The sequence below is a fragment of the Rattus norvegicus genome, chromosome 9, assembly GCF_021556685.1.
Source record: "Rattus norvegicus strain SHRSP/BbbUtx chromosome 9, alternate assembly SHRSP_T2T, whole genome shotgun sequence".
NCBI lineage: Eukaryota > Metazoa > Chordata > Mammalia > Rodentia > Muridae > Rattus > Rattus norvegicus.
The window spans coordinates 19,880,547-19,892,260 of NC_141542.1; the positions used below are offsets into that span (position 1 = coordinate 19,880,547).

The 11,714-nt window shown below is 42.8% G+C and overlaps 1 protein-coding gene across 1 annotated transcript in view; it reads right to left on the reverse strand.

The window, feature by feature from the left end:
• LOC148003419 (disks large homolog 5-like) overlaps window positions 1-11,714 on the reverse strand; it is a 169,718-nt gene that overhangs the window by 120,591 nt on the left and 37,413 nt on the right. The gene's annotated exons all lie outside the window — the stretch shown is intronic.

Genomic DNA, 11,714 nt, shown 5'->3' on the forward strand with positions numbered 1-11,714 from the left:
ACGCGTGCGCCCGGAACCCCTCAGGCCCTGCGCTCACCCACGAGCTCCGCGTGCCCTGAGGCCCGGCTCGGGCGCGGTCGAACGGCGGGGTGGGAAGGACACGTGTGCCCACTGCGTAGGGCAGACAACAGGGCGAGGCGCGACACCTGAGGCCTGTGGTGCGGGTAGCTCCGGGCTCCGTCCAGGCGGGTCAGTCCCCTCTCAGGGCTCTGAGGAGGCGCAGGGCGGCTTCTGCGGCCCCCAGGCCCAGGGAGACCTAACTGTGGCCATCGCCTCCGGAGCTTCCAGGTGCCCCAGGCTGGAGGCTTGGGCCTGGCGATTGTGGTTGCCACTCTCCTAGGCCGGCTCAGCAGGGCGCAAGCCACCACCTGCTGTCCTCACCTGAAGGCATCCTGATGGCCCTGAGAGCCCACATCCAGCAGGCGAGCCTCAGGGCAGGGGGCCATGGTCTTGGGTCTGCACCTTGTTGCCAGCCCTTCACACATATGGCAGCATCACACATATGGCTCCTTCTACCAACCGCCACTAATTACCATTTGGACATTCCATCACAGTGTTCTCAAGAAGAAAGATGCAAACAAGCACGAAAAGAATGAAATTTAGAATCTTTTTTATCAGGCTGGAGAGATGGCTTGGTGGTTAAGAGCGCTGCTTCTCCAGTGCTCCCAAGTTCAATTCCCAGCAACCACATGGTGACCTACAACTATCTGTAGTGGGATCCAATGCCCTCTTCTGTCTGAAGTTCTCTTCTGACATGCAGGCACACTCGCAAACAGAGTGCTCATGTACATAAATAAATAAATCTTTAAAAATAAAACCTTCTAATCAGTTAATGTATCTACATCTAGAAGCCAGAAAAGGGTCACAGCAATATTAAAAATAATTCAGAAATGGTAAAGGGATGTACGAGAGTCACAAAATTCACTGGGCAAGATGTTGTATGCCTGGAATCCCAAAACTCACAAGGCTGAGGTAGGTGGATTGCCTTGAGTTCAAGGCTAGACTAAAGTGTGAGACCTTGTATTAGAAAACAAAACAATTGGGGAGGGGATGGAGAGAGAGACAGAGAGACAGAGAGACAGAAGAGACAGAGAGACAGAGAGACAGAGAGACAGAGAAAGACGGAGAGGGAGACAGAGACAGAGAGCCAGCGCCAGAGAGAGACAGAGACAGAGAGAGACAGAGACAGAGAGAGAGAGAGAGAGAGAGAGAGACCTCGACATCATTTCTTGCACTGATGACAAGCTACTGAAGAATGTGAATGTCTCCTACCAAACACTGAGATAATGCCAATGATAGAATGGGTTTCTTATTAAGATATCATAAAATGTAGATGGAAAAGTAAAGGAATGTATAATAAATAAAAGAGAAATCCTAAATTTGGAAAGCCTAAATTTAGAAGACTGTATAAGTTTAAGTCATAGGGGAGGGGATGAGACGATGTGGGGGAGAGAATAATCAGAATAAATTATATATGTGTATGAAAATGTTAACTAAGAGCAATCAATGAAAAGAGAAAAGCAGGTTTATTTTACGATGAAATTGAGTTCCCATATGACACTATATAACATTTTGGATTATATGAATTATCTGCAATAAAAAAATCAATTGTTATTAAAGATGTGGTTGTGTTCATATTAATTTCAAGTGTTTTAAATTCTTTTTTTATTTGCTTATTCATTGATTGTTTTTTTTAAGATAGGGTTTTCCTATGTAGACCAGGTTGACTCAAAAAAGAGATGCACCTGCCTATGCCTCCTAAGAGTTAGGATCAAAAGTGTATATACACACATGAAATTTACATTCTTAAAGTCATAAAAAATTACAGCTATCAGCTTGGTACAATTATTGAACAGTGATCAAGTGAATAGAAATATCAGAAACACATTTAAGGCATTAGGTGACTGTTGTTAAAAGGATCTTGAGCAGCATATATAATTATATATATGTATATTATATATAATTCTTATATAAAATTATAATATATAATATATAATAATATAATTATATATATATAATTATATATATAATTCTTCATCCAGGAGATACATTGTGAAAAAAAAACATGAAACTGGGTAAAGATGATTTAAATTTTTTTAATCTATTAAAAATTTTAAAGTGCATTCGATATGAAAGCTCTAAGTGATATACTTCACTTTTGCTTATATACCATCTTCAATTTTATGTGCATTCTGCAAATATTGTCCATGTTTATTCAGGCTCTTATTATTTCCCCATTACTGATAACATTCACAGAAATCATATTGAGCAAACTGTATATGTTGACGTATAATAGAATTGTATTCTACACAGTATAGCATAGAAATATGTATACATAACTTCCCATATGTGTGTATATACATATGTAGATGGCTCAAGAAAATGAGTATCACTTTATCATTGTGGTATTATTTTCATCAAAATCCTGAGAACATGGAAATGGCATCAAAAAGTGACCAGATCGGCAAAAAAATCCACAAAATAAACTCTTACAAAGAATCTAAAGATACTGGCAATAGATGCAAAATATTAAATATTAAATATTAAATAAAATATTAAAGTCTCAATGAAATATAAAGTCCAGATGAAATTCTGTATAATATTTTCTCAACTCTAGGATAATGTATTTTTGTACAACTATCAATAAAAGGCCTGAATTTTGAAGAATTTAAAAGTAGTGCAGTATAATTATGCAGTGGTCAATACTGTTGCATACCATTTTACATAATTGCATACACACTTGTTCTTTTGTTCCGTGGTCTAGCGACGAACTCGGGTAGATTTATGGGAAACCATTGCATTGTAGACTTGAACTGGATTAATTTGGGGGTGAGTAAGTCATATTTTGGTAACGTTGCTTTAAAAACAAACCGTTGGATATTAGTACAGCAAGTAATTCTCCCTGAAGGAAAAACCAGACACCAAGAACCTAGACCACTGCTGTCCATGAGAAATTTGTAGATGATAGAAATATTCTATATCTGCAGTGTTTCTGGCTATGGATTCTGGCTGGCTGTGTGCCTCCTGGTTTGCCTGCTGTGACTAAAGAGGCAGATTTTAGTTCTAAGTTTAGTTCATCTCAAATAGCCATGTGTGACCACTGGATGCCATTTGAACAGTGTAGCCACAGAAAACTGAAGCAGTGTAACCAAAGACTCACCTAGGAGTCAGTTGACCTCCTAGAAGTGACTTGGGAAAACGTTGGCAATGATAGCCACTACTTAACTACTAAATATATTGACTCATCAGTCCCAAAGACATCTCTGTGAATTAAACACTCGTTATTATCCTCACTGTGCAGATAAGGGAATTGAGTCACACAAGGTAAAATAACTTCTCCAGGGTTGAACATCTAACGGGTGTGAGAGCCAAGCTTTGAGTCCAACTACAAAGTAGATCGGCATATAATGGGCTGGTCTGTGCTGCTGTATATTCAAATGCTAAATTCTGTACCCTAAGGCCTGGTTGCTCCAAGACAAGGAGATCCTCATGTATACCAGATTTTTTTTTTTTTTGCCTCCTATGTTATCCCTGATTGGTTAATAAAATCCTTACAACAAGGGCTGTGCAGAAGAGAGGGGACAGAGCAAAGTTTCCCTGGGCCTGGGGACTCAGGCAGAGTCCACGAGGAGAGGGAAAGGACATGGAGGAGAAGGAAGGAGACACCACCCCATAGGGTAGGTGGATCCTGAGTGTATTACCATGAGGGTGAGCCTGTTAGAACAGGAGTGGCCCAAGCAGAGCAGGGCAAGCAATACCTCGGGGTTATGGACAGGGAAGCAGAAAAAAATAGCACAGAGGGTTGATGTCTGCCCAGCTCTAATACTTTAAGGCTTATTATAAATCTAAAAGTTTTGTGTCTTTTATTTGGGAACTAAATGATCTATGGTGGGGTAGAAACCCCCTAATAATATTTACTGTAGCAATGGCCACTCATTTATTGTGGTATTTTAAATATAACACACATTGAATCTCACAATTCACGTGCAAGGCTTTTTATGTTTCCAATGTGACTGTACACCTGAGGTCATGTCTAGGTATAGAGACAGAACATGGCAGAAATACCTAGAACATTTTAAGGTCACCACACCGACGAAATGAAAGCCACAGGCTATACAGACTATGATGGATGAGGAGAAGGCTTAGTGCTCTCTGGGAGTCCCCTTCCCTAGACTTGGGATAAGACTACCAGTAAGCCAAGACCATATTCCTCTGTCATTGCTCACAGAGCCAGGGGTAGACCCACATATATGATTTCTTTGCCTGCAGTGTATTTTTCCAAGCGCTGCCCTTTTTGAGGACTTGGCAAAGGTAAGCACCGTCAGTGGAAGGACAGCATATAAATTCTGTATAACTCTGCTCTGACAGCATGTAGCACAATCCTATCAAGTACTGAAAGCCTTGCTGGAAAGATTAATCAACCTCGAAGATCAAATGGAAGCAACGCAGTGGCCACATGGCTGTAAATCAAGTCTGAAACCATAGCCCATTATGGAAGTTCATCCTTGGATCTTATGTCAAACAGCAGTAGCATCCACAAGAAAAAAGAAACTGAAATGGAAAGGGGATGGGTAATGAACTCATGGCAAGGATATCTAAGTCATATGGAAGGATCCCAGTGCAAAGACATCTAACAAAGACACATGTCCACGAAGCTTTCAACAAGAATCCCTATTCTGTGTTCTAAAACATTATATATACACACACCGGGAATACTCATTTATGGTCAGCTATGGGGATTGATTCTCTGGCAACCTGACTTTGAGATAGAGATAGATGTATAAAGGTGTTTGACAAGTGCTCTTGGGGACCATGGCTGTGACAAGAGGAGAGAAGAGGATAGGGTGGAGAGCACTCTGGCTCTAATGCATCACAAGGTTATGCAGGCAGCCCTGTGTGGGGCTCAGGAGCTGGCCTGACCCTGAAGTCTTAGCCTGCACTGGAACAAGCAGGAGGCCCGGCCTTAAAGTCCCCATTGGCTAAGGACGAGGTTCCTGGTCAGAACCTAGTTACCACATTGTAACCACATAGCCATCCATTCTCCAATATCATTCTTCCTGAATTTCCAAGTCCAATCATGAGGATATTTTGGGCTCCACTCTGATCTTTTACTCAGAGCAAACATAAAAATCAGATGGATGGGCAGGGAGTGGAATGGCCTATGTTAGGCTAAACCTCAATTTTAATGGGTCCATAAGTTCAGGAGGGAGTCCATTTGGCATTGTCATCTGTGGCTTCTGTGTCCTTATCCCGGGTGTGCTGACTCTGTGATACGATGCCACCTCACCTCACAGATGTCAGGGTGAAAATCATGTATGATCTTTTTCTGGGAAGAACTCTGCCTTTTCCTACCATCTGGAGTTGTACAACATCACTATGCACAGCTCAGAAGAGATGGGTGGAGATTGTGGAGGACTTAGAAGTTGAGGATCTTTTCTGATTAATGCACATATTTTTTCCTATGTAATTTTTCCCTTGCTCTTTCCCTAATGATGGTTGGCTTCATTCCTGGCCTGAAGTAAACTGGATTCCAAGGTTTTGGATTAGGGAAGCCCCTATTTTTGAGATGACAGGCCCAGCAAGGGATCCCACTGCATACAGGTTCCTATTCCCAAGGAAGTTGTTGCTGCAGAATCACAGCATGAGGGCAGCAGCACAGGATATCTCCCAGCTTTCTCTCCGGCACCTGCTGCAACTGTAATAAGGCTGTTTGTTTGTTTGTTTGCTTTTTATTGGAAATACCTACAAAGCTGAGCAGTCCACAAGTATTGTTTGTTGCCAGTAGACCCCTGTACCCAAGGTCTTTCGCTGGACACTAGTCCATTTGGACGTAGGAGCACAGAATGTTAGGCCCCCCGCATTCACACAACAACTGGACAGGCCTTCCTTCTATCTTTTTGCATAACCAGCACTCTAGGACCAAGAGGCTTGCCTAAGAGCCACTGGAGAGGCCCCTCTTGTTCTTCCTGGGTCAGTCCTTGACCCAGGGTCCTTTTTCTTTGCATCAGGCACACTGACTTTTAGCCAGGAATTCTCTTCTGTTGCCGGGTACTGTCTTCCTAGGTTCCCTAACTACTGTGGCCAGTACATGTTCCTCTCTTGTCTTTTATCTCTCTTTAGCTCTCTAAGTTCCTCTTCTTTTTTGTCTGTTTGTTCAACCTTACTTTCTCTGTAACTTATACTAACTCTCAGCGACTTAGCTTATCCCTTCAAATTTCTGTAACTTTCTCTTCATATCTTTTTTTTATCTTAGCCAGATTGGTGGGGCGTTTTCCAGCCCCTCAAAGACCCACCCTTGGAGCCTGGCCACAGACCTGGAGCACTCCCTACCTTCAGGCGTATTGAAGTCAGTCAGGAGTGAGGGCCTTCCACCCATGTCTAGAACATTCTTTCTGGCCTCTAGCAGGATTCTGTCTTTCCTCGGTGGTAAAGAAGATCTGTAACAGTTACTAACAAGCATCTCAAATGGGATGGTGGGAAAACAAGAGAATCTTGAGAATAGAGGTCCACTGAAGAGGGCAAATAGCATTTAGTCACACAGCTAAACCAGGAGGCCTTTCTTGGACAAAAAGGCCATTGTACAAATAAGCACAAGCTTTGTCTATGAAACAGAAAGGTGAGCAGAGAGGCAGTCGATCTGTCATCGACTATCTCTCTAAACTTAGATTTTCCCTCAAGGAGTATCTCTCTTCAGTGTCGGCTTGGTGGCTTTGCCTCTCAAGAGAACCAGCCTCCAAATGACACTAGGCTTCTAGTAACAACTAATAACAAAAGGATGGAGAGATGGTTAGAACCTGGGTGCTAGATACCATGTGGCTGACAAAAGAATTGTAATGGGTTCACCTGGGACTTTCAGGACCTCAGTAGCAGCCCTTTACCAAACTGTCTCACTGGGTTAAAGGCTCATGGAAAAGAAGACATTAATCCTGACCTTGGCCACAGCCAAAGTCTGAATTCTAAATTTTGACGGGCAAAACAAAGTTTTTCACAGTTTGTTGTAGTTTTTTTTGAAACTATTTTAGGGGCTTTTCTGCCCCCCCAACGTGGGGCATCTCTCCTCGGGGAGGAGGCTCAAGAGAAAGAGACAAAACTCCCTGGCAGAAAACAATTTCTCTCAAGCAAATTATTTTCAATTTTTAACTTAAGCACCAAGATGACCAAGTAAAACTCTTTGACGAACAAAGCAAACAGTTTCATGATTTCAAACACAGTCGTCAGTCCAAGATTTTAAACACAGTCGTCAGTCCAAATTCAAACACGAAACAAAAGCCAAAAAGACACTCGACAATTTCACAGAAAACAAACCAGAGAAACAAGACCAAGAGAAAGCATCCTATAACCAATTTCCACAGATGCCTGGTATCTTCAGTACCTGGCCCAAACTGCAGCTTAACCTTAGCTGCTTCTGGGATACCAAACACAAAAACAGAACACAAACAACAGACACCAACACATCCAGAAAACCACAGTCAGGTCACAAAGAAGATAAACAATTCCAACAGTCAAACAAGTAACAGACAGACGCGCCGCGCGGCTTCGGTACCAAACTGAAACCAAAAATTCAGACGGAGTCACCAAGGGTCTTGGATCCTCTACTCCAATAAAATTCAGACAGAGTCATCGAGGGTCCGGATCCCTCCGAAAACGGACGGAGGTGCCACGGATCCGGACCTCCCTCTCCTCCAACCACCCCTGGAACGTCTTCCAGGGCTTCCGGGGAGAAATCTGAGCTTGTCAGCTCCTCTCTGGCCCACCCAGATAGTCCCCAGATCTGAGCCTTTTGATCAATTGTTCACAGGACAAGACAGGACAGACAAGACAAACGCCGGCCAGCTTACCTCCCTGTGGGTGGTGGATGATCTCTGGGCAGAGGATCTCCGAATCCCGGACGAGCCTCCAAATGAAAGATCTCTGGAGAGGACCTTTCCATCAGGAGAAGACCCAAGTGCCCAATGACCGAGCCGAGGCCACTTGGATGCAATCAGCAAGAGGGTTTATTGGAAAACACAGGTACCTTCGAGCACACAGTCTCTTCAGTGGACTTGCGCGCCCAGCAGCTCCAGCATGGGGCTTTTATAGGGATTGGGGAAGCAGAAGCGGGCGTACAGAAGCAGATGCATAGTTACGGGGATTGGTGGATTCAAACGAGGCACACAGATATGTTCACATATGATTGGCTATTTCACATGATGAGGTAATAAGGTAAAGCTACACACACTGGCAGGTTTGGGGCGTCCTGAATGTCGGGGTATGGGGGCTTATCTCTTCCTGCCAGGTGGCCTGTGAGTCAGATCCGGTACTCCTGGTCTGTTCTGCATTCCTTTCCTTTTATGGTCTGTTAGTTTTAATGGTGACTCAGGCCTAGGTATCTGGGCGTGCCTGGGCTCATTCAAGCCTGTTGCAGCTCTGAGTTAAGACTCATGGTGGGGGTTTTCACGCCCACTGTCATGCACACGTCTGTTCATTATCCTTTCACGCACACACACAATCTTCACACACACCTCACATATATCTCACACACACCACATGCACTCTCCTGGTACGCACACACACACACTTCATACACACCTCATACATATCTCACACACACCACATGCACTCTCCTGTCACACACACACACAGTCTTCATACACACCTCACACATATCTCACACACACCACATGCACTCTCCTGTCACGCACACACACAATCTTCATACATACCTCATACATATCTCACACACACCACATGCACTCTCCTGTCACGCACACACACAATCTTCATACACACCTCACACATATCTCACACACACCACATGCACTCTCCTGTCACTCACACACACTCTTCATACACACCTCATACATATCTCACACACATCACATGCACTCTCCTGTTACTCACACACACTCTTCATAAACACCTCATACATATCTCACACACACCACATGCACTCTCCTGTCACGCACACACACAATCTTCATACACACCTCATACATATCTCACACACACCACATGCACTCTCCTGTCACTCACACACACTCTTCATACACATCTCACACATATCTCACACACACCACATGCACTCTCCTGTCACTCACACACACTCTTCATACACAGCTCATACATATCTCACACACACCACATGCACTCTCCTGTCACGCACACACACAATCTTCACACACACCTCACATTCTCTCCTCACTCATTCTCACATGCTCTCCTCATGCTCTCTCCCTGGCTCTCACATTTGTTCTCAGACTCGCTCTCTCATTCACTCCCTCATTCACTCTTCACTTTCTCTCTCCACTCACTCTTCACATGCTCGTCTCATGCTCTCTCATTCGCTCTCACATTTGTTCTGACATTTGCTCTGTCATTTACTCTCTCATTCACTCTCTCATGCTCTCTCTCATTTACTCTTCACATGTTCTGTAGTGTTTCTCTTGCCCCAGTCCTTTATTAATAATCCAAAAGTGGGTAGGAAAAAGACATTGTGTAATCATTGCCAAATCAAATGCAAAGAATGACTACATCTTACCAAGAACTAAGAATTACAACTGTTCTCCAAAGTTTCATGCTTCGCCTATACCCAGACCTGTGGCCAATATAATAATAATAATTGTAAACTTATCATTTTTTAAACTTTAACTCTTTACTTTTATACTTCAGAGACCAAAGCACCGAGGTCAGCTACCTGCACTTTTCTGTGAAGCTCTAATGATAAATGACATAGGCAAAACTGCCAGGCAGTGGCCAGAAAGAATCAAGGTAACTCTTAGCACAGTAATTCCACTAGCTTTCTGTTCCTTGCACGCAATGACCCTCATAAGAGTTCCAGTAGTTAGACTTAGCTTACTAGTATATTATTTTATATATTCTATACTTCCATATCCAGTAACCAGTCTGAAATATTATGGAAAATTTATATCCTAACTTCAATAACTTTTTCCTTTCTTAGGGTCCCAATGTTGGCTCTAATTCATTTTCTCTTATTTTCTTCAAGTTGTCTTTGCAAGTCAAACCTTAATCTGTAACTACAATTGTGCAGTTATTACATTTTTTCCAAGATGAGAACACACAGTATCCACCTGGGCCTCTAGGGCTGTGCTGTGCTGTGCCCCTATGCATCAATTTCCAATTGTCTAAGAATCATAACATCAAGGAACACCTAGTTTCACAGAATTCACCAGAGCAGAAGGAGAAAGAAGTAGGAAAGTCAGATATAATACTATAATTGTGCACACCAAGGCCAACTGATAGGCAGTCACACACAAATGAAATCTATACAGCCCTTGTCCAGTGATAAGGTTAGGGAAATGGAAACAACCAGTTTTTACAAAGAGCTACTGCGGACTATTGAGATGTCTCCATCCAGGACTACTGAAGGCAGCCTCTTATTTCAGATGGTGGGTCTTGTGGAGGGATGTGTGTCCTGATACTCAGGGTTCCCAAAGCCACCCTACTTTACAAGGAGCTGCTGCAGGGTTTTGAGATGTCTCCATCCCGGCCTACTACTGGCAGTCCCTGTCATTGTATGTTGTCCCCAGCATTAGCCAAAGCAATCAGACAACAAGAGGAGGTCAAAGGGATACAGATTGGAAAGGAAGAAGAAAATTATCACTATTGAGGACGATAGGACAGTATAATTGAGACACCGGAAAAGTTACACCAGAGAACTCCTGAGACTGATAAACAACTTCGGCAATGTGGCTGGGTATAACATTAACTCAAACAAATCAGTAGCCTTCCTCTACACAAAAGATAAACAAGTTGAGAAAGAAATTAGGGAAATGACACCTTTCATAATAGTCCCAAATAACATAAAAATACCTCAGTGTTACTTTTATCAAACAAGTTAAAGATCTGTGTGAAAAGAACTTCATGTGTCTGAAGAAAGAAATTGAAGAAGATCTCAGAAAATGGAAAGATCTCCCATGCTCGTGGGTTGGCAGGATTAAGAGAGTAAAAATGGCCATTTTTCCAAAAGTGACCTAGAGATTCCATGCAATCCCCTTCAAAATTCCAATACACTTCTTCATAGGGTTAGACAAAACAATTTACAAATTCATTTGGAATAACAAGTAACCCAGAATAGCTAAAACTATCCTCAACAATAAAAGGACTTCCCTGGGAATCACCATCCCTGAACTCAAGCAGTTTACAGAGCATTAGTGATAAAAACTGTATGGTATTGGGACAGAGACAGGAAGATAGACCAGTGGAATAGAACTGCAGACCCAGAAATGAACCCACACACCTATGATCACTTGATTTTTTGACAAAGGAGACAAAAGCATCCAGTGGAAAAAGGATAGCATTTTCAGCAAATGGTGCTGGTTCAACCGGAGGTCAGCATATGGAAGAGTACAAATCATCCTCTTCTTATTGCCCTGTGTAAAGCTTAAGTCCAGGTGGATCAAGGACCTCTACATCAAACCAGATACACTCAAACTAATAGAAGCAAAAGTGTGGAAGAATCTTGAACACAAGGACACTGGAAAAAATTTCCTGAACAAAACAGGAATGGCTTATGCTCTAAGATCAAGAGTAGACAAATGGGACCTCATAAAAGTACAAAGCTTCTGTAAGGCAAAGGACACTGTGGTTAGTACTAAACAGCAACCAACAGATTGGGAAAAGACCTTTACTAATCCTACAACTGATAGAGGGCTAATATCCAAAATATACAAACAACTCATGAAGTTGGACTGTAGGGAGACTAATAATGCTATTAA